We start from the raw sequence: 27,784 nt of genomic DNA on the forward strand, positions 1-27,784 counted from the left end.
TTTATGTATACTGTTTCTTGTGTATAACGTAGCAAAAAAGACAATTTCGCGTTTATGCTCCGTCTTGGCGTAATACCTCGTCTACCCCCCTTCCTCTAGAGCAGACCACACCGAAAAAAGGGTCTACAACTTTAAAATACTGAAAACAAAAGTAAACCCCGATTATGAGGCACGCCGTAGTGGGGGAGGGAATCCAGATTCATTTTAGGCACCAGGGGATATTTAACAGGCCTACAATGCACGGGTCACAGACCTCAGAACCTGTGTTTTTTGCATTTCGCCCCTATCGAAATGCGGCCGCCGCGGCCGGGACTCGATCCCGCGACCTCGTGCTTATAGCAGCGCTACACCATAGCCGCTAAGCCACCGCGGCGGGTGAAGAAGTCAGTACGGAAGGAGGCAGCCAGAGAGAGAGAGAGAGACGTTGAAGAGATCACGACATACATCTCCCACGGGGAGCCAAGCCCTCTACACAATCGCACTCGCGCCACCTTAACGGCGCCACGCACATCAGCTCCCCGAAGCAGCAATGATTCGCGAGAAACCTCGTCAAATATTTAGCCAGTATCGCCTGGCTCCGCAACCCGTCCTTTACTTTTTTTTTTCCTGCCTGTTTTACCTTCACGGTTTCATTATTCCCGAGGGCGGCGCGCCGCGCATACGATCGCGCGCTTTCCAATTCGCTTCCGTAATGGCACGCTTTCACGGCACTGCAGCGATAGCGATCACAGAGAGCGTGATGGCACACACACACACACACACACACACACACACACACACACACACACACACACACACACACACACACACACACACACACACACACACACACACACACACACACACACACACACACACACACACACACACACACACACACACACGGGCGCGGTGCCTAGCCCCAGTGTTGGAACCCGGCTCGCGCGATCGAAACCCGAAAACGCGCCATACACTGGCGCTGCAGCCCACGGTCTAGGCGGCGCTGAGACGCCATAAAAGATTCACCACGCTTCGGCTGGTAGATCTAGAGAGAGAGAGAGAGAGAGAGAGAGAGAGAGAGAGCAAAGCGCATCTGCGTGCGTCGGCGACTCCGTGAACGACGACTGCGGCGTACACACGGAGGAGGAGGAGGACAGGCGCCCCATCGAAAGCAGTCGAAGCTGACACCACTTGTCACGGTGACTCCGGCATGTAGAGGAGAAACGCGCGAAGAACACGGTATATACTGGTATAAATAGCAGGGCACATAAATTAAAAGAACGGAAACGAAAAATCCAGATCAAACGTCGCATGCATGTATGTATGGTGGGCGCGCGAAGCCAATCGGACAGTAACCATCTCGCGGTTGCAGAGCTCCCGACAATGCATATCACATTGGCACGTAATTAATGGCCTGCCGTTTACTAGGCGATGAAAATGGGCAGACAGAGAGAGAGAGAGAGATAAAGGGGGGGGGGGGGGGGCAAAAGAAAGACATAGAGGTTAACCAGAGAATATCTCTGGTTGGCTAACCTGTACTGGGGGAGGGGCAAGGGGATGCGATAGGTGAAAGAAAGAAGGATAAAAATTAAAAAAAGCCACACATACACGCACGTACACAGAAACTATTTCTGTGGGCACTGTCACGGCAGCCCGCAAAGGCGTTCCTAGCGTTACGCAGTGCCACCGTACACTCCTAAGTCATGCAGTGTAGTCACAATTTGTCAGAAAGGAAGAGACAGAGCTGTTCCTCAACTAGATATAGCCATCAAGTGCTGCGAATTGTACAGCCTTTGGTATAGGAACCGCCAACAGACACGTCCAAGCACCGATCGCGCTAGAACGTACTCCCCTTGAGCAAAGATATACACAGATCAGGGATTCCGCGATATAAAGCCGATTTTTACATTAGTACGACACTGTAGCTTGAAACTAAGGACTATACTCTAACCGTGTGGCATTGCGAACTTTCCAGTAGACCCGTCAATTCAAGTTTGTGCAATTGAACTACCATTTTTTTTTTCGGCGAACTGCATACTTTTGCTGAAAGCTGGCCATTGAATGAACAACACTAAAGTGAAACACCTTAATCAGTCTTGTTCTCCCCAGCGAGAGAAAGAGAGAGAGAGAGAGAGATAATCACTAAAAGCGATGTCTGAGAACAGTGGGGCAGTGTTAATTGGGACAGTCAACAGAAGAGCCGAGCCCTAAATAGGCTATCCACTCAACATTCAAGCAATGTCAGAAGTAAACTCGGACAAACATGGACGAGTGGAATCGGCGGGACGTCAAGAGATGGCCCAAATAAGGTCAGACGGAGGACACGCGCGAAGACAGCTACCGTCGCAGACGCTATCGGGGAATAAGATAGGAACCAGGGCAAGCGACCGGCGGCGTTCGAGTGTCGAAAAAGAAAACAGCCTCTGACTGGGCGACGATGGCTTCACCTATCGGTACTCGTGCAGACAGCGCGATACAGCCTTGGTCGTATATCGTACCTCTTGCACGAATGCCCTCAAATACCGATTCACACGGCAGGCAGAACTCAGTTCGCCGAACAAGTCTGACGCGCAGACCTGCGGTAAAATGATTCGCGCACATGCACGAGCGAGCCACAGCGTATGGGGCTTGCGAATAGCAACAACATGACCACAACAGGTGGCGGTGGCGAAGAATGAATAATGACGACAACGAATGAGTCTACGGCACAATGACGGCGACCGCATGACGAAGCCATCCGCAACACTTGACGAGGTCCGTGGTCGATGCCCGATCGACTAAAGATGCCCTCGCAGTGACAATATCATCCCCTCATGGATAGGTGGGTTCTACTGATTGTTTCATTCTTTCTCTTTTAATTTATTGCTCGCTTTCTTTCTTGGGCGTGATACTTATTTTACATATTTTGCACCTGCTCCTTCTGGCGACTTTGTTACAAATAGCTTGAAATAGTCGGACCTTACGTAAAAGCCCATTTCTCGGTGTTTCACAGCCTCAGTTCTTATTCCTTCCGCAACTACCCCGTTCGCATAGTTTGTGGAGCCGCAATTCAGAATCGGCCACCAAAAAACACAGCGTTTGACCATTTCGAATACTCCGAATAATCAGGTACAACTGGTAAGGCGAGGACAGCTGTACCTAAAAAGTGGAAAGCAGGCGGCGTCGCTCAAAGGAGCGGAGGGGGATGACCGAGACAGAGAGAGATGCAAATTAGAGAAAGGCAGGGAGGCTAACCAGAGTTAGAACTTCCGGTTTGCTACCCAGCACAAGGGGAAGGGAAATGAGAAGTAAAGACGGAAAGAGGAGCGTGACAAAAATAAAAGCGTGAAATAAAATAAAGAAAAGAAAATGACCGAGAGAAACAAATCGCGAGGAGCAAGAAAGAAAGCGCGGCTCCAGCAGCAGACCGTCCGCTCCTGGGTTCCTCACGCAGGCTGACCTCGGGAGCGGGGTAATGGAAACAGCATGCCCCTCGCCGGCTGGGTTCCCAGGACACCCCGGCAAAGGAGACGACGCCGGGGGAGGCCACGGTGCCGACGCCTGCCGGGATTCAAGCGAACGAGATGGATGGAAGCGTAGCGGCATGCGGCGACGGGGACCGCGAACGGCGGCTTCGGGTCGCCGCCCTTGTGCGGTCCTCTCTCCCCTCCGAGAGCGGGAACGCGCGCCAATGGCCCGTGAACACGCTGGCGGCGAACGCGACACAACAATCACCGGCCGCGCACGTCCGACTCCCATGACGCGTCAATGGGCCGGAGGCGCGGCGTTATTACGAAAAGTTCACAGAGGCATCGCCGCGCGCTCGGTCATGAACGGGCTTTTTCTTTCCTGCCGTGGCGCACGGCCGCGTATAAAGGTGAGTGGCTATTACAAAAAGTGCGCGCACCGTTTTTTGCCAGCGCCTGCAGTGCAGCGACGACGGCACTCTTGCGTAAGCGCGCAACAGAAGCCGCCTCGACAGAGCGTGCATAGCGGTGGTCGCGAAGCGGAAAATTCGTCCATTTCGGCGCCCCGCGCGAGAATTATTACCGAACGCGCGTGACCAGCGGGAAGCTCACGTTTCCTTAAATACGTCGACCGGCGAGTGTCACGGAACGCGGCTGCGCACTTGGCGTGAAGAAAAAAGAAAAGCATTATTTTCCTCTCGCAGTGCGGGCGCTCGAGGACTGCAAGCGAAGCCAGCATAGCTTTTTACCCCGAGTAAAAAATGTCGCAAGCAATTGTACAGGCACCGACAAAAGTGGTATACTCCACGCAGCGGGAGCCGGAGCAACGGCAAACTGCATCGCAACGCCATCTACAGGCAGCATCTCGAGACATGTCTGCCGATAATAAAGGGCACCCGTTGGCTGTCTCGATCCCAGATGCCGCCTGTAGATGCCGTCGCGATGCAGTGTGCCTTAAAGGCTCCCGCTGCGTGGAGCATACCACTTTTGTCGGCGCCTGTACGTTGCAGAACAACGAAGGCCGTGGGCTCTATAACGTAAAGCTATTCCAAATTTATCTATTCCAATTCTGCAATCAGCCCTCCGCGATTGGTCAAAGATGTTGGGAGGCCACCCCTTCGCTTGTCGGTCACGCGACGTCACGGAAACCACCATAGCTTCCCATCTGATATGACGTGTACAGACCGATTATGCGTGACTGGACTGAACAAAACAAAAAGAAAAATAGTTATTTGTGATTCGACGCCTTTTCGCCATTAGCCTTCTGCTATTGGTCAAAAGTTAGCTGGCTGCACCCACTTTCCCTGCCTGTCACGCGACGTCGCAAAACCGCGAAAACTCACCGCATAAAAGTGACGTGTGCGCGTTAATGATGCAGTAATATGCCGAACAAAACTGAATCTTTTTCTGAATAGCCGCAGGCTGCCTTTCCGAAAGGATGGCTGCCGCCGTTCGCTCAGGTCCTGGCTACTCGCACCTGCCGGAGAAGTTGGGTTTATTCGCGCATAATAAAGCTTCTTGCGTGACCATGTGACGCAAAACGTTGCGTGACGTGTTGAGCCCTTTCGGCACGTTTACGACCTCGCTCCGCCAACTCTTCTTTGCTGAGGATCCGTTGTAGCGAAATTTTTAACCTTCCGTTGCACGCCGTCGCAATTTTCGACCGACCACCGCAGCCAAGTTGGCCAAGTGAAGGAAAGCAGACTAATCGCGGACGCTGGCACGACCCTCTTCATCCGGTCATCTATTTTCAGAGCGTTGGCTGGTTACGCAAATTTGACGTCAGGATACTGGAATAAAAACATATTGGAACAGTTTTACGTTATAGGGCCCCACATGTGATTTTTCAAACCTAAAATATTAAAGTAACCGTTAAGAAGAAGACGGAGGTCGTTCTCCGTATATGCGGAACTCGGAGAAAGACAAAGGACACAATACGAGTAGATCACGCCGCGTTTCCTACCCAAATAACTATTTCTGACCATCCCTACGCTAACCGCCCTGGTCTACAGTTGTGCGCAGATGACGCCTGGGATGAACCCGAGTCAGGGTGCCAGTCCTTTTGCCTTGTGAACGGTCGCTTATCTAACCGACGTGCGCAGGAACGAAAAAAGAAAAAGAAGTCCTCCTCTGGATGCAAAACGGCGCGCACTCATATGCAGAACAAGTTGTGCTAAGGGACCTGAAGACGCCCTGACCACGCGACCGCCTGTTCGCAAAGTAATTTGCCAGCCCACTAAAAATTCCTACATGCCACACAGCGCGGGAGAGGAAAAGCAATATGCTAGAAGAGGGGTGTCAGATAGAAGATGGGGTCGGATATGGAGTACAAAAATCACGACTTGTAACCTTGTTTTTATTATAGTAGATGACATTATAAATAATGCAGATATATATACCAATGACAGCTTTCAAAGGTGGACACTTCAATCAAGATAAGCGACCGGAAAGTCAAGGGCTTGACACAGCTCTCATAGCAGTCGGATATCCTCAATATGCGCCAAATATAAGCCTTGGTAGAGAGAAAGAGAAATCAAGAGAGTGCTGCGTATTCACTAATGTTTGACGGATGCCAAGAAGGTTTTCACTATTGTCATAGGGATTCAGTGCCAAAATATCACTTTGAGCCTTATTTACTCTACCGCCTTTGACTCATCTCGAAAGCGGTTCAATCACGTGCACTGTTGTCCTCCGACCTTCAATTTACTAGTCCCCAATTACCGTGTACACCTCTAAGCAAACAAAAGAGAGAGAGAGAGAGAGAGAGAGAGATCAACCTTGCAGGAACATGTAGCTGTCCACTTCGCCGTGAAAGAGCCCACTCAGATCAGATCGCGTAATGAGACAGCAAGCTGTCCACAGCCGAGGGCCGGTGGATGTCGTTCACCTAACGCCAGGCCTCCCCCCCCCTCCCTCCTCCTCCTCCACTGCTTCCCCCGTTATTTCTCCTTTCTCTTCTATGCATAAACGATAAGTGTCCTCTCGTCCAAGACGACGACGGCTAGGCACAAACACCGAGCTCGGCTCCCGAGCCCATCCCTACTCATCGGAGAGAGGGACGATTACGACGGCGGCACGAACGACACAATCAAAATGGGAGCCGATGCTATGGCTGACGCTCGGACGCCGCACACACACACGCACGGTGGACGGCAGCAGCAGCCACGAGGAGAACGCACAGAGGGAGATGGCGGGGGCGAGTGGAGGCCCTATCGCGGTAACGGCGCCATGACCGAGGAAAAACGCCCGTAGAGAGCGGAGGGGGACGGATCCGGATCGATTCTCTCGCCGGACGAACGGCAGCATCGCTATAAGGACAGCGACGCGAGCGCCAGGCCTGGCCGTCGCGTTGCGAGCAAGAGGCTCGTCACACCGACCGGCAAATGAACCGTGGGAAGGGTTCATAAAAAGGCTCCGCGCTGAGGAGGGCGACGGCAAAGGCGGACGCCGCCGCCGCCCAGCGCAGCGCCCCGCGCGTATACGTAGTATTACGGCCGGCTGCGCTCTCTCACCGACGGAAGCGGAGGATCCGCGGAAGCGACGCATTTATGCGCTGAGAAGCGGAAAAAGCGCTCGCGAGGCGCGAGTTGGTGCTGCATCAGAGGAGAAACGCGCGATATTTAAGGAACGAAGAGCAAGAAGAAAATAAAGAGGTAACCAAATGGAGGGGTAGAAGGGGGCACCCCCCCAAAAAAAAAAGAAAAGACGAAGGAAGAAAGAAAGGAGGCAGCTAGCTACGGTCTAACGACCTGCGGACACACATTATACGAGCGCCGCGCTACAACGCCCGCGAGCGCGCGGTACGCGTGTACGAGCGCCGGCCAAACGAGCAGCAAGCACTCTCGGGTCATAAAACACGCCCGGGATCAAGTGCGCGCGCATCGCGCCGAGGTGCAGGTATACCCGCCGGTTTTGGTAAAGATAGGGGGGGGGGGGGGCGGAGAAAAGACACAAACAAGAAGGGCCATTCACCGAACGAAGCAGCCGACCAAGACGAAGAGGACGCGAGCGCCACAAGTGAGGCCGAGGAGCTCCCAAATGAAGCGCGTGCTCCTCCCAGCCTCCCACCTCGGCGGGTCTCGTCCTCGCGTTCGCGCCCAGGCGCGCGCGCCACCTTGAGCAAAAAGGCTCGATGGCAATCGAGGCATGTGCATGAGCCCGCCAGCGCCACGAGGGGGGCGCGTCTAATATGTTCCTGCGCTTACGACCGCTCGCGCGAGCGGCATTCTTTAGTGTAATGAACGTTCTCCGCGCAGCTGGCGCCGGTGCACTCCTTTATATACGGTTCAAGGTGCGCCCTCGTTTCCTCCCCGCCGCCTTGCCCGAACGTAACGGCTTCCGCACCTTGGGACTGCTCGCATAGCGGCAGCCGTTAACAAACAACGCTCGCAAAAATGATGCCGATCTTAACGGACGGGCCTCTCTCTCTGGCCGTGGAAGCGACGGGCGCGCGCGCTGAAAAGGACACGGCGAGCTATAGAGGCGCACCGGGTTAATAATACAGTTACGTGGCCCAGGCGCCGCGCCGACGCGGGAGCGATTTTCTTCGCCAGGGCGTTGCCCACATACATACTGCGTCGCGACGACATACTTCGTCGCGACGACAGAAACGGGTCTGTGCGCGAGGTCTACGTAGGCAAAAATACGCCGGGAGCAAGCCGGCGCCGCCGCCACACTGCAAACGTACTCGAAAAGTGGAGGCAGGAACCACGTGGTCACCGGACGGGCTGGCTCTTCGGAAAGCGAGCCCACGGACGTCTGTTCGCACCACGTGCGTATTCAATGCTGCACGGATCACGGCCAGTTTGGGTTGTAAGTGTTAGACATCTTGACTCTATACAGCGTCACTAAAAGCCAAACACAGAGCGGATTCGTAATGACTCGCTTTTGCCCGCAGGCGACGAAAGCACTGCTCTAATCTCGTTATGGAACTGTGTCATCGAAGTTGGCCTGCACAAGGCGATTATTAATCCTTCGAACCATCCTGTACGATTAAAGATACATTCACTTCTTCAGTGCAGCACAGAAAGTGCACAGCTGTGGCAGCGCGTCATTTCACATAAGTACAAAACTCCGCGGGAAAATGCGCGCCCGGAGAGAGCCCATTCGCCCCTGAATTTCTAAAGTTGCACTCAAGGACAATAAGTAAACTACCCCTATTCAAATACAGATCTCTTTTCTTCTTTCTTTGCTTCTTTCTTTATTTCATTCACTGCAAGAAATGAAGGCACAACGCTGTATGCGTCCCAGTCTCAGCGAGTGTAAGTACAGAAAGAAATGTTGTGGTACTTACCGTAATTAAGCCTTGGTAATAGCAGCGGCGTCATCAGTCTGCAAAGAGAAGAAACAAAGTGCGGTCAGGCGCCATCGCATGGCTACGTTACGATAAAAAATTTTTTAACCTTATTCAAATGTAGCTTTCATTAAATTACCAAATAATTGGTAATCAATAGACTACGCTGTTCATTCACGCTATTTGCGCTGTTCATTTACGCAATAGACTACGCTGTTCATCACGTAGAATATACGTCAAGACAAAGCTATACACTTTCTGTCAGTCGGTTGTCAGGTCGCCGGCCGTGTGAAAAAGTGAGCGCGAAAAGGAATCGCCAGGGAGCCTTGGTCGCAGCACAAACCTGAACAGCAAACACAGGCGCGCATGATGTAATAAGTCGGCGCAGTATTGATGGTACAAGACTGCGTCACAAGATGTCGACACTAGCGCCGCTCATCGCGGTTCGGTCCCGGTATTCCGCTACAACTCTCTATATACAACATCGGCGGATATCGTATACATCCAACAAAAATACCGACGAAAGAGACGTACTGCCTGGAAAAAAATGCATTAAGCTATAGCACATACTCGGGGCACCTCAACCAGAAATCTCCGGCACCCTACCAACCATAAAGGCGGCGGCGTCGGGTAAAATATAACGGCGACAGTATACCCCCTACCCCAAGCAGGACGAGAATGCGAAGTCAGGTGCACGGGAAAGGCTAAATACGTACAAACTACGGAGCGAGCCAAAGCGCGTCGACGAACACGGTGTACGATAACTGGAGAAACGAGGAAATGAACGCATAAAAGCGAGAACAAAATGACGATAAACGGGGATAAACTCCAGCGAAGCGTAGACATGTACGAACAGCTCGCAGGGGGCCAAAGGCAAGAGCGACGAGAAGGTTACACAACGGGAGGGAGGAGACGGGCCGACCGGCTCCCGAAGCCATGCAGAACGGGAGAAGGGGAGGGGAGGGGGTCTTCCTTATCACACCGAGAATAAAAGAAGCCCGCCGCCCGGGCCCCGAGCTCGGATTACGACGGGCCGAACAGCGGACGAAGCTCGCGGAGGAAGCTGGCAGGGGCCACTAATGGCTGGACCGGTGAACACGACTGGTGGCTTCGGTCCCGCAGGTACGGCGCACAACGCGAAGGCACCAGCCCCGGGCTCTTCGCCAGCCCCGCGACTGTACTCTCACGTTACAGCTGTCTGTGCGCGGGGCCCGAGCTCCGAAGGTAGCTGGGTATAGAAAGAAAGAAAGAAAGAAAGAAAGAAAGAAAGAAAGAAAGAAAGAAAGAAAGAAAGAAAGAGCGGGCCACGGTAAGAACATCTCATTCCAATTACCAAAATGCGCGGCTCCGCGAGCGACGAAAGGGGAGGGGAACTCGGGAAGCCAGTCAACTGAGACATCGAACGTCGCTTTGGGAGGCACCGCGCTCGTCGGCGCAAAGATACCGAATTCGCCCCGTCGCGGATTTTTTTCTCTTTTATATTTCTTTTGTGTTTGACTACCGCCTGTGCCTCGAGTCTAAACGAAGAATTTAAAACGCACCGCAAACTTCGAACGGCAGAAAAAATATATTTCATGTTCTGTCTTTAAAAAATAAAATAAAATAAAATAAGCGTTATTTTAAGGAGCCTTACGGTGAAATTAAACCAACGAGTTTGGCGGGTGGAGGTTCTGAACAAGCAGATTTTCGCAAATACTCTTAATATATGAAGGGATTACATTGCGACAGGTATATACATAAAAAAAAAACTTCTTAGAAAAAACACACACCTTATCCAAGGTAAATGTACCTGGTAGCGAAGCTTCCATAGGAGCCCATACGTTCAAAACATGGCGGTCCATCGCCGGTTCATGGGGCTTAGCGCCATCTGTATGTGGTGGGAACACTTCCGGCGGAAGAAAAAATAACGTGACGCCATGTCCGTTAAAAGCAGAAGTGACGTCATTTTGTTTTCGAAGGCGCGAAATTTGTTTTGTTGTTCTTCCTTTGGAGCTATATATTCAAATGCCCCGCCATTCGGCTTGATGGGCGTTTTGAGCTCTCAGCGTGGAAAGCGATGCAGGAGAAGGCCAGCCGTACGGTTGTCGAAATCGCATCCCTGCACAGAACATATGGAACATACATTCTTTGGAGGCCGACGAAAGCTTTAGGTGTAGACTGCTGATCCTTTTGTCGGATGTCAAGCCCGTCGGCCAGCGCAGTCGCACGAAAACAACTACACAATTATCTGGCGGTCGTAACTCACTACTTTTGACTGAATAGATTAAGACGCAGTGAAGCTACCCGCGTCACCAAATTCAGACAAACTTCGACAAGCAAGAAAGCACAAATTGTGAGGGGGGCGTATTTCAACAGGTGATACGAGTGCGCCTTTCTGTCCATTTCAAGACGTGCATTGCACTGCGAGTGATAGTGGCGTCAACGCCCCCTGTAGCAACGGGCGCCGAAAAGAAATGCATTTATTAATAATAAAAAAATTAAACGCATTCTCTTAACTCATCACGAATATATAAAATTGACTAGGAATTTTATTTTCGTTGAATGAATCTAAGTGTGTCTCGTTTGAATTAAAAAACGCGTTTTTCTTTCCCAATGTTTGTTCCCTCCAAACATAGTCGCGCTTCAATCGCTGCTCCCATAACCCCCCATGCTGATGTCGGTGACAATCTGTACTGAACCACGTTTCGCCCGAAGCTTCGCGACCTATTTGGATCGACCTTGCCTTATCCATCAGACCAGGTGAAACAAAGTGAACGAATGCTCAAGAATGCGGCTCCTACCTTAGACAAATCTACACATATTTGGCCTTGTAAAGCCACGCTCATTCATTTCTAGACGAATAAATGATATTAATAAGTTAATTAACACACGGCCCCAGTTTCCATTTCTCTTTTCTCGGTGTAAAGGGGCAAAGGAACGCACGTTTGCATGCTCAGAAACTTGGCAACACTAGCACTTCATACGTTGAAAGGATAACAATATGGCAGTGGCAATTAATTGCTATCATGCCTTCGCGAGTCTATACAAATCCAATTACAGCATGTCAACACCGACACCTCAATTCTTACGGCTTAAAAAAATGAAATGCAAAGGAAACCGCAAGGAAAGGCACACATTGGCTTGTATATCATAGCCCGGGTCCCTGTCGAGTTGAGGCCAAGGTCCCTTCAGTATTGTCACTAGCGCAGCGCGCGAATCAAATCGATGGCCAAAGCTCACTGAGCGGCCAGTCGAACGGAGAGACCATTAACGTCGGGCGGACAAACTGGCGTCTCGGCACGGAAGAAAACAAGGAGAAAAGCCACCTGTATGCGCACATTAGGTCCGGTCGGCTGACAGCTCACGAAATCGTGACTGATGCCAAATCTAAGGAGTCAATCTGGACGCGCCTAGAGCTACGCGAAGGGCGTCTCGCGCTTGCGGACATTTCCGGCCGATCGATTGGACCAACACGCCAGACGAAGCAAGATAAGCAGAGGCCCGAAAAAAAAAAGATGGCAACAGGAGGAAGGAGAAAGCGAACGAGCTCGGCAGCATCGTGGGGGAAGCCGAGAAAGAATGCGGTAAAGCAAAAGGACAAGGAAAGATGGGAAGAAAGGGGAGAGTGGGGGGGGAAGAAGAAAAAAGAAAAGAAACAAAAGTGTTTCGCCGATCCACCAAGGCCGATAGAACAGTCGGAGCGAATGATCGATTGGTGGGCGAGCGAGAGTTGCGGCTTCCGTGGCATAACGCGAAGATTCTTCGCTACAGCGGTGCGTGCCTTGCGGAGGAGCGAGAGAGAGAGAGAGACGGAACAAAAAGCGGAAAAAAGATGGGAGAGCGATGAATCGCGCTGCGTGCGAGCTCGTCACGCTGCCCGTGCCGGCAGGCGTCGCTCACGACCGGCGCGCGGACGGGCGGACAAAGGGGGTGAACAGGATTACCGCGAGCCGAAGACGAGCGGCAACGGCGAGGAGGTTGCGAATGGAAGGACAATAATGAACCTCACCCGAGGGGGCCGTGTCAAATTAATGGGGCCCCCCCGAACCGGAGGCAGCGTTCCGACCACTGCCGGAATGTTTATAACGTGCGACCGAATCTCGGTGTGCGCGGAAGGCTATATATATATATCTTAGGCGGCCTGCTCGTTAACCGCGGTGTTTCGAGAGCACAAATCAAACCGACAGCTTGCAGACAGAAGCTCAATCACATAACAACGTTGTTTAAACGATTGCTCAAGATCCGGCTAGCGAGAGAGGGTCCGTCATGATGCAGGGTTAACGCTTCATTCAAGTAGGCACAACACAGCGGAAAATATACCGGCTGTTTAGGTTTTCTTTATTTTTTTCCTACCTGCATCCGACGACGAAAGGCAACCAAATAAGACGTTGGTTCAATATGAACATGACAATAATTCGAATGCAAACTAGGTAAACTTGCAACAAAAACATCTTCTACATCCCTTCTCGGTGCAGTACGCTTCACCGAGACATACAACAGACGCTGAATTCATTATGCCGAATATTATGACGGGGTAGTTATAAGGCAGAATACGGCTGACAATATACACTTTTTTCTTCATCGGCCTTGACGACAAGGGCATTATCGAGAGACGCGGACATTAGTTGCAATTGCAATGTGCGCCATAAATTAATTCAGAAGTCAATTAGTGATTTTTTGATAATTATGTGATTATATGTTTTGATTTCTCGTGCTTGTAATGTCCGCCACGACGAATAATCAATCTCAATGACAAGAATTATGTTATATCTGCAACAGGCAATTTTTTTAAAATTCCGGCAAGCTCAAAAATGATCAGCCCGTATACCATGCCGGATGCTCTGCAGCTAGGACCTCCAACCGGACTGCAATGACGCCACGCGTCTTTTCTACGTCGGTGTGGCTGGGAGTTGCCTTCACGAAAGCTTTTTCATCACTAATTGGAATGGCTGACAGTCCTGCACGTGATGTTTGCAGATGCGAGGAGAACATTGACCACTTATTGTGCCCCTGTCCTCATTTTCAAGCACAAAGACAATCTTCGTCCAACACACTGAGGAAACTAGACGATCGTCCTCCGAGTGAACAGACAGTACACTCTCCCCAGCGATCATCGGCTCAGAAGGCAGCGAATCCACTTTTGTGCTTTCCGAGAACGTTTGGTCTGCACGAGCGCCTTTGACTCCACGACCGTCTGTATACGTCTCTATACTCTCTCTCTCTCTCTTCCCCTTCTCCTTCCCCCAGCGTAGGGTAGCCAACCAGGTTCTTGACTAGTTAACATCCCTGCCGTGTGTACATATAATATATATATATGCAGCTAGGTAGCAAACAGGAGACTTAATATCTGTTTAACACCTCTGCGCTTTCTCTTTATTTCCACCTCCTCCTCCTGCAGCTAGCGTATAGCAGAGGCAGATAGAGCTATAATAAAGGCTCAATTCCCTCTAACGGGCTCTGTTGTCGCCTCCTTCGCGACAGCCCCGACTTCCTCGTTTCGCTCGTTTTGGAAGACCTTGCTCGCAGTTGTTCCAATGTATAGCGGCCCAGTGACCCGAGCCCCTAAAAGGGGCCACCTTAAATGAGGCTTGTGCCGACTACGCTAAAGTCCACAAGTGCGCGCGGCGAAGGCCTGCGGTGCCTGAGCCAAAACACAGCAGGCGACCAAACTGACACTTGTCTGAACAGGAAGCGTGACACAACGCGAGGCTTCTCTGCCGGCATGGCTGAGATCTCCAGCAGTATACCCACGTGGAACGTTTCTCCCACGTGTTTTCGGCATCATTTGTCGCCCGGAGCTGGCGGGTGTGCGGACTTGATCTTTCTTTTTTTGCCTCAGTTTACGTGCTAACGTATTTTGATTTTTCTCGCCCTTCACTGCCTCGGATAATGACCAGCCTCCGGAAATGAACGTATCGGACATTCGGCACGACGAGTGATAAGAGAGGGGAAAATGAAGTAGTCAACGATGCCCGATGCTTGCTCTATCCCTTTCCTTAAGACTACTATACTACTACTTCTTCAAAAAAAAAAAAAAGGACCCCTTGAACTGGACTGTTGTTGACGAGCCCTTAAATCGTGTCAAATACGACCAGTGGGACTGGAGCCTCAGCACCAAATGAAATCGCTAACTATAGATTAGAAAATTTGCCAAGTTCATTTCTACCTTACTGTTATTTATTCTCCCTCCCCTTTTTCTTTCTTATCTCATTCAAATCAACGTGAAGTAGCAAAAGAATTATGCTACTTGCGGCAAGCGCAATTTTTTTCAATCGACTTTATTTTTCTGTTTTTGCTGCATTAGGTAAAAGGTCGCCCCCTCCGCCCTCCCCGATTCGATCCGGTACTGCAGCATTCACACGTCTCGCCTACGTTCTCATCTTCGCCGCTGCTCCTTCAAATCACACGTCAGCACCTGTCAACAGTGCCCCGCGGACCACCGCGCGAGCGCCCTGCACCCACCACCGACCCTTTCCGCGCACAACCGGCGGCGGGGTCGAAGTCCGGCCAGGCTCGGCCAGCCGGTCGGTCTGCAGGCATGCAGGCCAACTGCGGCGCCGAGCGAAGCGAGCGGGCGCAGTCGACGACCTGGGTGCGCGCGCTCGCGTCGATTACCCCCGGGTGCCCGCGTTCGCCTCGCCGCCCGGATTGGAAAGCGGGCGCCCGGCCCCCATCACTTCCGCGCGAGCGGCAAAGCAGGCGACGTAAACGCGCCGCCTTCGAAAAATGCCCCGTAATAACGGCTTCGATCGGGCGCTGCTAGCTCGCCCGGCGCGCTCGCGAGAGCCGGTCACGATAACGGCACAGCTCCACACGTGCGCGCATACGGAACTGCGGAGTTGCGCAGGAAGAAGACGACCGGCATCGGCACCCTCAGCTCTCGGTGTTGTGTACAAGGCCACGCACGGGCGCACGCACGCACGCACGCACACACACACACACACACACACACACACACACACACACACACACACACACACACACACACACACACACACACACACACACACACACACACACACACACACACACACACACACACGGAGATTCACCCGGTCACCGCGCTGACGATTGCGCAGCGTTGCAACGCGGATAACGGTGCCGGTCGCCGATGGCACAAACTAGTACAAGGCGTTGCGTAACGACATCGGGTTCTTACAAGCGCCGAATGGGAGGAAGAGGGAGGGGGGATGGGGAGCATACAGCGAACGTGTACAGCTGCATACCGGCGGCGTTACCTCGGAGATCGCGGATGATTCCAACGGGATGCGCTATAGAGACGCGCCCACCGATAGGGGAGCGGCGAGCAACGTGTCCGCAATTAGACGTTGCAAGTACCCTTCCTGAATGCGCTGAGTTTTAATACCGAGCGTATCGAGGATGAGTATGACATTGACGTCACTAGACCACCGTGGGTATTATGATTAGCGATGACAAGCAATGCACCATTAGCATAAATCGAAACCTGAACACACACACACACACACACACACACACACACACACACACACACACACACACACACACACACACACACACACACAAACACACACACACACACACGCACAGCAGCTGCTATGTGAAATTATATATGGGAGTGTCACGTCCAATTCTTCGTCCAGTTTTCAAGCATGGTGAAGTGCTAAGCCACGCTTATAAATGCAGGCGTCAATATATAAATGTAACAAGACACTCTAGTAGTTGGCTGAGCCTAGTAGTTGCTCTGGTAGATTACATCTTCGCGTTTCAATGCTGATTGTAATGAATGCCGGTATATATAAGCGTTCAGCAGACTGCCAAAACAAATTTTCGCAGGCATAGTATCCCCATCAACAGGAATTAAGAAGTATTAAAGAGAGAAAATCACTCTTTAGCTATATAGTACAGTTAGCGCAAAAAGCAAGTAATGCCATCTATTAAACACAAGGTTATAAGCGTCTAAACCTGCGTTAAACATTGAATCTGCTAAAGCACGTCTTCCTACATATCCGACACCTTACGAAGTTCTCCGCAAGAATATATTAATTAAGAGAGCCAACGCTTTTCTCTTCATTCCAATACACAGATAAACAATGAAAAAAAAAAAGGAAAGGTAAACAGAGAATCCACCTGGCCGTATTCCATCAGACGAGAAAGTCGTCGGGAAAAAAATCCATTTGCCGCACGAGAAGCCCAGAGCCCGTTCTAACCACGCCACTGAAACACGGTTCCTTACTCACGATAGCAGGCGCGCGCCAAGAAACGCCACCCATTATGAAACACCACCCCGCTCTCTTATAGGAAGACAAAATAAATAACAAAAATGAGAAAAAGAAACAACCAAACTTACAGCCCGAGACAGCACTGCTAGAGAGTTTCTTTTTTCCTCCGCCTGACGTCGCTAATAAATGCCCGACAGAGCATCATTTATCCAGAGATCTCGCACCGGAAGAAATAAAGAGAAGATATGGAGGGAAAAGAAAGAAAGAACAACGCGGGAAAATCAGCGCCACGAAGTATACAGGGGGCTCAAAAACACAGCGGCGCGCGCGCTCGCGACGCCCTAATTACGCGCGCATGGTCCGTGCATACAAGCAAGCAAGCGCTCGGGTCAAAGAGCGCAGCTCGCTAAAACCAACAAATCGATTCGCGCCACGGGTTTGAAGGGAGGCCCGCACACGCGAACGGGGCGAAAACACAAGAAATGTGGACTTATAGCCAGAGAGAGAGAGAAATGTATACGATATAAAGCACCGTGCATATATATATATATATATATATATATATATATATATATATATATATATATATATATATATATATATATATATATGCGAGGCGCGAGTATGTTATATGGCAGGCGCGTGCGTGCTGTGCTGCCAGCTCGCATAAAAGCGAAAGGAAATGCGACAAGGGCGGCAAGCCTGCAAGAGCGAACCGGCGCGTGTGATGAAGCTTTATTTATGTACGACGTATTAAGTAGCAGAAGGCAGCTGGAGTGATTGTGCGGGAGGAAGAAAACGACGCGGTGGAAGGGAGGGATAGCTTGACAGAGCACGCGAGAGCGGAGCTGGGGCGACGGGTAAGGAGGAAGGTGCACGGCGTACGCGAAACATGCCATCGATGCAAGAGGGAAAGGGAAAAAAACGCGAAATCGAGTGTGCGCGCGGGGAGAAAAAGAAAAAGAAAGAAACGAACAGAAAGCTATACGCAGAAGAAAGACCGTTTATAGTAACACCTCGCGTACGAACAAAATTTATGAAAGTTTATACTAACGGGACTGGATGCTACTCGCAGGCTCTAAAGACAACATCGACTTCCATCTGCTGGACTGGGCTCGACGTATAACCTCAGAAATGTCGAACAGTAGACGTTCTTCTATACTCGGCCGTCAATTATAAATCATATCACCATTACTATAGGCAAATGTGCAGGAATTGTGAATACGTGCGTGCGCATGCGCATACGAGAAAGCGCGCGTTGTGAATACTGCGCCCACATACGCACGCACACTCACTCTATACGCATACCACAGTTACCGAAGAAGACTCCGGCAATAAATGCAAAAAAAAAAGGAAATTAAAAAGCTTTGTTCACTACGAAAGCTGCGCAACACGACATGGCATATATCAGTAAGCAAAACATGCACCGGTCTGAAACTACGCGCTTAATGCCGGTGAAGAGACTGTTAGCTTGGGCGCTTCTGTGGTATACAGCGAACGCACATGAATCGACTTGCGCTTGAATAAAGTTTCTACACGAGCCACATGTATTGCACTTTTACTATTACAGTATCACAGAAAGAAGCAAATGTTTTCCAGCAAGTAGTATTCCTTCTTGGATAGTTCCTTTTTTCTTTTTTTATTTGTTATTGAGGGAAGCATGAGAATGGGAACCGGCGCTATTGTTTACAATAAGTGGAGAGTTGTGGAATAAGTGTACTATAAGTGTAGAGTATAATAAGTGGAGGGCTACTGCGACTCGGTTTCACTGTATCACAAAACGATGCGCGATCAGGATGCGGGGGCAAGAACGCAGGCGCCGGTAGCAAGAGCAGTCCACACGCATGCATGCACCAGCATCGAGAGATCACCCGCAACGCCGAGGGAACAAAAAATAAATAAATAAGAAAGCAATCGGCGCGCGGGAAGAAGCTCGAGGCTCCGCACCCAGGTGCCTGTATGCGGAGAGAGAGAGAGAGAGTTGCCCTCGCCATACACACAACAGGCGTGGCGCTAACAAGAAACGGAGAAGGGGGATCTCTCAAACAAGCAGCTGCCTGGGACCGCCATTCTTCATCACCCGTGCATGACGCTGCTATACGCTCCCGCTCCTCTCCTTCCAGGGTGCGCTTGAGTTCGAGCGCCATCGACGGTGCGCTGAAGATGTGTAGCCGAGAGCTTACAATGCTCCTAAAAGAGAGAGACTGACCTGAGCTGCAACGACAATTTTACAAGTGAACTATACACGAGCGCTCCGATTCGAAACTCTATCGATTCCGGTTGTCTTTGTCCAACGAAAAACGCGGCTCGTATAACGACTATGAGGTCAAAAAATGGATGAATTACCGTTGAGCTATAATGAGAAATAAATTTTCCTGACTAAAACAGACCAAATGGTGCGAAAATGCGGAGCTACCCGTTAAAGTGAGAACAACAAAAGATATCGTTGCACCGAGGTGAGACAAAAGAGATGGGAACGCTGGTCAAGGGCTCGACGAAAGTTCCTCCGGTTAGGTAACATGGTAAGGTTGCGGCCACTGACTTGAACGGCTGTTGCCTGCCTTATGAACCCGCACGGGCTCAGAAGCGTTCCTGTTTTTCAAGTTGACTTCGTCAGTGTTGCCCGCAACTTCATCGGATGGGAACGCTGCAGCTGTTTCATTTAAATGAAAGCGTCCCATTCGCCTAGTTTGATTACTCGATTACACGTTACTATAGTGTGTTCCTAGATTTATCCTTTTTCTACCACTTAAATTCCTGAAGTGCGCTTCCTACAACAGACCGACTCTTGGCACATGCGTTCTCCATTGTGGGTACGTGCCTCGTTTAAGGCTCGTCATATAATCAGTATCATCCGCAACTGTAGGAGCCGAGCTATACGCGCGAGAGAGAACTCCGCATTGAGCAGTATAGAGTCGAGGAGGAAGCCGATCAGGCTCGCATAAATATATGTCTTTTTCTCTTTTCCTTTATTATTCTCGTATCAGCTGCCAATGTGACAGAAAACGAAAAAGAAGAAAACAAAGAAGAGGCAATTCATCGCAACGGCATACGAAGCCATGCAGACGCACTTCTCAGAGCGATGCGGAAGCACACTGCGTCGGTGGCAATCGGTGCATCTATATAGAACACGAGGCGCGACAAACATGCGCGCTGCGATTGAATGTAGTTGTCTCCCACCAGTTTAACAGCGTGCACAAACTTTCGACGGGCGTTTCCTCCGCTCCACGTGAAACCAACATGCGTTGCTCGCGAGGAGGAACCGCGCAAGCGCGCTGTTTGCACAAAGGTGGCATGACAGTTTACGCCCGATGTTAATGAGAGAGAGAGAGAGAGAGAAAAAAAATCAAATAAAGAATAAGCGCAATCAGCGGTGGTGCACTATATAGAAGCATGCGCAAATGCCATAACGAAGCCCCAGCGTACGAGGACGCTCCGCAGGGATCCACCAAGATGCTTCAAGACAAGGTCGGTCAATCTGCAAAACGATGGCAGTCGCGGAGCTAATCGGATTGAGCGAGCGGACGAACGAGGAGGGGCGCGCGAGAGCGCAATTCATGTTGCGCAGGCCATTAATTACGAGTGCCCTTTTATTCTCCGGTTCTCTCGCAATTATATCGCCGGACAGATCAGACCCCGCGCGAGCAACGTTGAGAGCACCTGCCTCGATTCTCACGCTCCTTGCGCGGGCCAAGCGCGTCTCCTCCCGAAAATGTGTTATTCTTTCGCGGATCTTGCACAGCCCATTGAAAAGGGCAAGCCGTGTGTCGCACAATCGGGGTTTGCGCGTTTATCCACCGCTTAATTCACTCTCTCAAAGCGCCATAACAAGGTCTGGCAGCGACAACACGTAAAAAGGAAAGGAAAACGTAATTTGTGGAAATAAGACGCAACACTCAGCAATTTGTACCGACCACTGTGGAAAAAAGCACGTTGCAGTTCACTTCTGATACAATTATAGCAAATGCGCCAGAAGGCTAGCGTTCGCACATAACGAACGGGCTTACAAATATAGGCGCAAACGTGTGCTATCTCTCACAATGCGTGGCGCGAATGGCCCAAGAATAGGGGCATCCGAAACACCAGAGGAGTGTCAACGCTGCAAACGGTCAGCCTCCGATCAGTGTTCGCGACCGACATACAAACCTGCCGATCAACTATACTGACGTTCAAAGTCGCTCGGTGAGATGCAAGAACACCGAAAGAAACAAGGACAGAGGCCTCTGCAGGTGTCAGAGAAGGCACGCCATGTGCGTGCGTTTGGCGACGGAGCGGAACTCGCTATACCCATCTGGAAACAGGCCGTCCATCACACCATACTTGGAACGAAATGTTCACAAGCGAAAGGAGATGCGTCATAACACCGAAACAGCCTATATATAGAACCGTCGCATGCGCCAGGGCTATACGTATTTTTCATTCTTCTTTTGTACCAACCACCTTCCCTCTGACTTCGCTTCCTTAATCGACGACAAGAAGTTTAAGACATTTACGACGTCCACTTGATGTAATTACACCATGTTACCCACTCATTTCTGTGATGTTATTAACTCTGAGAGTAAATAATTGAAATGCGCCCGTCAAGCGGATACTGATATGAACGTGCTCGAACCTATAGTAGATCAAACTAAGTGCACATGGAGTGTTAATGTACACAAGGGTACACATCATATACGCAGAGTACACATCATATCGAAGGACGTTTGCCTGCAAATTTTCTATTACAATTTTTCTACTACAATCAATCACGCTCGGTAGGTGAAATACACGTTCACATACGCGAGGATGAAAACTGACAGCGTGAATTTCGACCATGACCACAGAGCTCAGCTGAAAGCCTCATAGCCATTTTGCAGTGCGAAGAGAAATAAACAGTTCAATGAAACCTGAAGGTGTAATCCTTGTTATGTGGAGGGCTTGAAAGACGGGGCGACTGAAATTACATAAGGAGGAGAGGAATGACAGAAACCCGCGCAATCAAGCGTTGCTAAACGAAGGCGGAAAGCGATCACGAATAAAGCGCAATTCGCACGCGCGGCATAACCACCCATTCTTCGTACGACAAGTCGCACCAGTAAAGCGTACACATGCACTTTTTTTCAAATAAGTTTCCTCTAGGTCTCCAGCATGCAGGTACCAGCAGACCGAGCAGCCATGCACCATCGAAACGCGCCGTTCGAAAGGATCTGCTGGTCCTGACGCACACGCGTTCACCAGTTTTAAACAGGAAGGCACCACTTCGCTCACATCGAAGCACCGCGGTCTGCGGTGTTGAAAGGTGCACCGCGGCGCACGATGGAATCCCGTGGAGCACCTTTTTTTATCGCGGCGCTCGATCTGGTCCGGGGGGCGCATCCTTTTGTCCGGGACTCGCAGCGCGATCGCTCCCGCGAGGCTGACGCTCGGCGCGGTCACGGAGCGACGTCGAAGGAGCGCGTCCACGACCGGGTGAGACCGGTTACCGTAACACGGCCCGCCATCGCGGAGGAGGAGGAGAGGCGCCTCGCGTCCAGCCAGACCCGCTCTCTCGCTCGGTCGCCGTTACGCGCGGGAGGCTGACCGCGAGAGACCGTCGACCCGCTGCTGCCGCGGCAGAGAAAGGGGGAGGGCGCACACACGTGCAGAGCGCGGGCGAGGAAACGTTGCTTCGAAGAAGGCACGCTTCACTGCACTGGCTCGTCGCGGGGCAATGTGGGAAAGCGCGCGCTTTACTGCTCAGCCTGGGTCGAGCACCGTTCGGGGCCGCGGCTGTGTCACTGGCTGAATTGCCGGGGCCCATATAAAGGGGGACCGGCGAGCGCGAAACAATGGCGCGGGGCGTGACGTAACGGGCCGGAAAGGCGGAAGGTGCACGGTAAAGGGCAGAGTTCAACGTTTAACTTTGCAACGCGACTCGACGGACTTAATTACGCTCCGCGTCGTCAGATTCACAGCTTGATTGATGCACGCTCGGCGCACGACGAGCTGTGAAAAACAAAAATTTGAAGGTGTGCTTTGAGTAAGGTAATACGCGTAAATGCGTTGTCACCTTTGTCTTAGCGCGAAAGCTTTCGAGTATTTAAATTAAATTTAGAAATTATTTTAATTGTTCCCATCTTCGTGCATAGGATGTATCGCCCTGTGCGTCTGGTTCATTCTCGTCTCCTTTAATACATCTGCAGTGCACAAGTCGAGCGGAGACCAACTGGCCTCTTGGAGGAAAACACACACAAAAAAACACACACCCTGAACGCACACCGCGTTCTACTTAATTGTTGCCATGTCCCGTGAGTTTCCTTTGCGACAATAATAAGCTAAGGCTTCCACACGAAATATTTCCCTTCCAGGTAAATTCGTGGACAGTAGTGAGAGCCATTATAAGAGCCACGCGTGAGCTTTCAGCAGGAAAGCCTCTCAGAGCTTCATATTTTCACGCGACATGCAGGCTATAAAAGTAGTAAGGGACATTAAACCAAATCGCCAGCAGGGTGTCCCGCGCGTGTGAAAAAGAAAGAAAGAAAGCGTAAGCGATGTTAGGCTCTGCGTTCCAAACAGAAACGATATTGCATCAGAATATCTGGGAACACTCCACCGATCGCTGCCCAATTGGGAGACGCGCCATAGACGCGAGATGGCGCCACTGGCACGACTGAGGCATAAGGGTATCACAGTGCACGTTACTTGCTCTAACACCGCGCGTAAAAAGAACGGGCGAAACTATAAGGGACGCGACAGAAATGACGAAAACCTGCTGCCGCCAAGGCGCAAGCCAGGTGACGCATCTGGAGGACGTCGATCGTTGCGGTTAGGACACCCACCGCGTCGCTCTGGTTTCCTGCACGTCCGCCGCTGCAGGACAAGATAAGCGGGCGCTCGGAGTGCAAACGCACGCACGTAGAACTACACTGGGGTAGTAATGGGGAGTAAGATGGTAAAAAACAAAACAAAAATAGAAAGACAAAAAGAAAGGTCCGCGCGGGACATAGCCAAATAACGAAACCGACAAGACAAACAAAAGCGTATACCTCGTTGCAGCAACAAATGAAACAAAACAAACACGCCAGCGAGATACACGACAGCGACCAATGCGACGTGGATGGGAGCCATCAAGGAGGGAATGGGTGGGGAAGGGGGAGGGGGGGAGCACGAGACCGAGGGGACAGACTGGAGTTTGGCGACGTATACGGAGAGGGCGGGGATGAAAACATTAGGGAAATGACTGCGCGCCTCCGTTCGATTGGCAAATCAATCGGCCCAGCGCCGAGTACAGGGCGTTCCACGGGGGAGGGGGGGAACGGCATAGCAAGAAAGCAAAGACCGGCCCCGCCCTGGGGGAGAAAAAAGGAGGGGGGGGGGAAGGGGCGATCGCTGGGACGGTCGGGAATTCGCCGAAGAGCAACCGTCGCGCAAATCACCCATCGCCACTGCTAACGCTTCTTCGCTCCCCTATTATCGGTGCTCAGGAAATCCGAGCCTCGGAGAGTCTTTATTCCGGACATGTACCGCGTTGTACCGTACTGTACACGACCGGAGCGAAATGACGAAACACGAAAATAAGGGGACGCGGCGCAATGGCTTCGCGGCACGCCTTCCAAACCGGAGCGCACACATAGATCCAAGCAATAATGAACGGCGTCGAGTTGGGCAGACTACTAATCCGCAGAGAACGCATTGGTAATAATGCTTCCTTAACAACACGACTGCTTCCAAGAGCAAGTACACACTTCGTCATTACACATAAACCGCAGCGTTTACCATTCAGACAATCAGGCAAAGTGAGCGGCCATATAGTACACATTCGTCCATTAAAGATGCTGTGTGTGCAAGCTATATGCGAGCAATGCAAAACAGAAAAAAGAAAGAAGAAAGGAAAGATGAGGAGACGATTTGGAGAGCCCCTTCAAGTGGGGTTTTGTAGGCAATCAAAAGCAACAGAACTCGTGCGGACGCTTTTGCAGTGTTTCTAGAAGAAAAGCGGAAGAGGTACCACCTACTGGACGGAAGCAGTTCAGCACTTACGAGGCAGCGCATGGCACCGAGCAGCACTACAGCTGCAGCGGTTCGCAGACTACGCCACCGGCGCCAGGGAGGAAAATAAATGAGAGCCCTCGACGACGAGTGGGTTTCGGCCAAGAAATTACTAATTATGTGGACGTACAACTTACGAAGCCAGGAGTTGCCGAATGACTCTAAATAGTCAGAAACAAGTTCGAGGTCCTTGAAGGACTCGAGACAGCGCACGCCGGAGGCGTTGATGGAAGACTGCTTCGAGTACGATAGCAGCTGTTGTTATTGCCGGCTCGGCAATTCGACCACACAGGGAGTGTAAAAAAAAAAAAAAGAAAGAAAAAATAGCACAGCTCATCAGTATATTCAGAGGATTTTTGCCTGCGAGACGGCGATCATTTAGTAGTCTCAGAGTCACTATTTCGCCATATTGCGGTTATTTTTATTTTCAGCACAACGAATCGACTTTACCCATCTAGCCATAAGTACTTAGGCAAGTATTATCAAGAAGCACCCATGCAGACAGATTATTAACGCGAAGCTTTGTTGGCCTATCCGTGTACACAGTTATACCAAAAGCAAATAATAGCTACCTAATTATTATGACTACTACTATTACAATTGTTACTATTATAATTGCTGCTGCTGCACAATAACAAAGGAAAGCCACACCCAAGAAATTACACAACAGGTTGTTTGACACTGTCCAATATTCCCGGTAGTCACGTAGATATAAGAGAATTTTAGCGCGTTCAGTACTCCGGCAGGCGCGGGCGGTTTGCCGGATGAGCAGGGACGTGAACGTGAGCGGCCAGATTGGTGGCGCCAGCTGGTGGTGCAAAGCTCAACCACCTAAACACAGAGCCAATTACATATTCTTCTTCGCTGGGGTGTAAGTTTTCGACCGCAGCATAATTGTGAACATAATTACGCCGCTGCCGAAAATTTGCACCAGCAGCGAAGCAGAATAAGGTAGGTTACTGCAATTTTAGCTCTGTGTTTGTATGGTTGAGCTCTACAACAACAGGCGGCTTCACCGCTCTGGCCACTCACGTTTACGCCCCCGACCATCCGGCAATCCACCCAAAGCGCCCCAGTTTGCCGGAATAGCGGACACGCTAAATGTCTCTATAGTCAGCAATTCCCGCGCTATATATAGCGGGTCGAACAAGCCTCGGCGACAATGTGGACAACGTCGCGACGGCTAAATGCGGTATAAAGCAAAAGTGTCGGAGACGCAAGTTCGCGGAGGACGCGCTCGCATTGAAGAAGGCGCCCAATGCGCGCCTGGCTTGCCTGCCTCCGGGGCAAGTGTCAGCTAACCCCCCTCCCCCCCCCCCCGCTACGTACACACACACAAAATAATATAAGCAGTGGCACAACACAAATGCACAACAGAGGCAAGCGCCACCGCACCCAGGGACAGCTTTCTCTCCGTGAAGCTAGCTAGGCTGACTCGCGCTTGGAAACAGCCCAGAGCGCGAGGCGGCGAGCCCCGGTCCTTTCTATCACGGCAGGGCGAACGACAAACGGGCGGCGAGCAATTTTCGAAAAGACCGCGACGTGGTGCATCTTCGCCACAACACAAGGCAAGAGGGAAACGTAAAAGAGAGGGCGAGGGAGGGGGGGGGGGCGGTGTTGTGCCCCGCATTCCTGCGATCCCGGAGGGCAGCTGGAGACGCCTGCGCCAACACTGCCACCAGCCATAAAAGCCGCGGCGACCTCCTCCTGTCAGTCGTTGACGTGGTGACGAACCCCGCGGGCGGACGTAAACAACAGCGGCGACACACGCGAGGCGCGTTGAAAGGCAAGGTTGGCGACGGACACAGCGTCTTCTGCGCGCGACGCGTGTCTTTCCCGGCGTGTGTGCCACTGTGGCACGGCTGCCAGCAGCATGACAGGTTCCAAGTGCGACCACCGAGTCGCAAAACACTTGCGGCAACCTCGCCCCCAATCATCTTGCGCCGAAAAAAATGTGTCCCGCAAGAAGAAGTATGTTTTTAGCCTGAGGCACACGTACTGGACTCGCACGCGGCGAGAAGATATGGTCAGGAGCTAAAGCGACGGTGGCGGCCACTCCGTGTGTGAGGAGGAAATCCTTATTGAAGAGGGAAAATAACGGCATGCAGAAGGTTGCCTAAGGCCCTTGGTCCAGACTCTAGAGCTCCACTGGCGCGGGCTACTCGCTGGGCCTGATCTAGAAGAGCTCTTTGCAACCCCCCCCCCTTCCCCCAGATCGCAGTCCGCGTCGCACCGCACTCTGTGTGCTTGTGGTCAATCTAAAATGCAGAAACCTTAAGCCGTGGATCGTTTCTTAATGGCGCCAAAACAATATAGTCGAAAACATCGCAAGTTACTTTTTTTTTTGTTCGTGATGATTCGTACTTCTCGCCCCCTTTTCTAGGGATGATTTCATGTCCAAATTTCAAAATACCTCGCGGGCACTAAAATTTCGCCACAGGGACTTACATACTACCAGAGGCACAAGCGACACGGAAAGGCGGTCCAGCGCGTATTAGCTCTGGGAACACTTTTTTTTACGAGAGGAGCGTCATTACCGAAAATCAGAGAGAGAGAGAGATTTCGCCTGCATTTCTTGGTCGTTTATTGATCTATATGTTATATATTAGCACATACTAAGTCTTCCCAAGATTATTTAAAATTTAACGGTGATTTAGCGGTAAATGCGACAGCTTTACATCGCACCTCGTGAGGAATCCGATCCATGATTTAAAGCAGCGTTCAACACATTGCAAAGCGTTGTTCAGGAGCTCACTGGATACGCGCCCTGCCGCTGGTGCGACTGACGCTGGCCCAGAGCAACGTGCCAAAGCCACGATCTAATTATAAGGCAGGCCAATTCCGAAAATTTGGACCCCCTGGGGTTCTTTAACGTGCGC

The 27,784-nt window shown here is 51.1% G+C and overlaps 1 protein-coding gene across 2 annotated transcripts in view; it reads right to left on the reverse strand.

The window, feature by feature from the left end:
- PlexA (plexin A) overlaps positions 1 to 27,784 on the reverse strand; it is a 385,856-nt gene that overhangs the window by 106,075 nt on the left and 251,997 nt on the right. For both annotated transcript variants that reach the window (XM_070538955.1, XM_070538957.1), the window contains one exon: positions 8,719 to 8,756. The gene's annotated coding sequence lies outside the window, so the exon portion shown is untranslated. The remainder of the gene's footprint in view (positions 1 to 8,718; positions 8,757 to 27,784) is intronic.

The sequence above is a fragment of the Dermacentor albipictus genome, chromosome 5 (assembly GCF_038994185.2).
Source record: "Dermacentor albipictus isolate Rhodes 1998 colony chromosome 5, USDA_Dalb.pri_finalv2, whole genome shotgun sequence".
In the NCBI taxonomy this organism is placed as follows: domain Eukaryota; kingdom Metazoa; phylum Arthropoda; class Arachnida; order Ixodida; family Ixodidae; genus Dermacentor; species Dermacentor albipictus.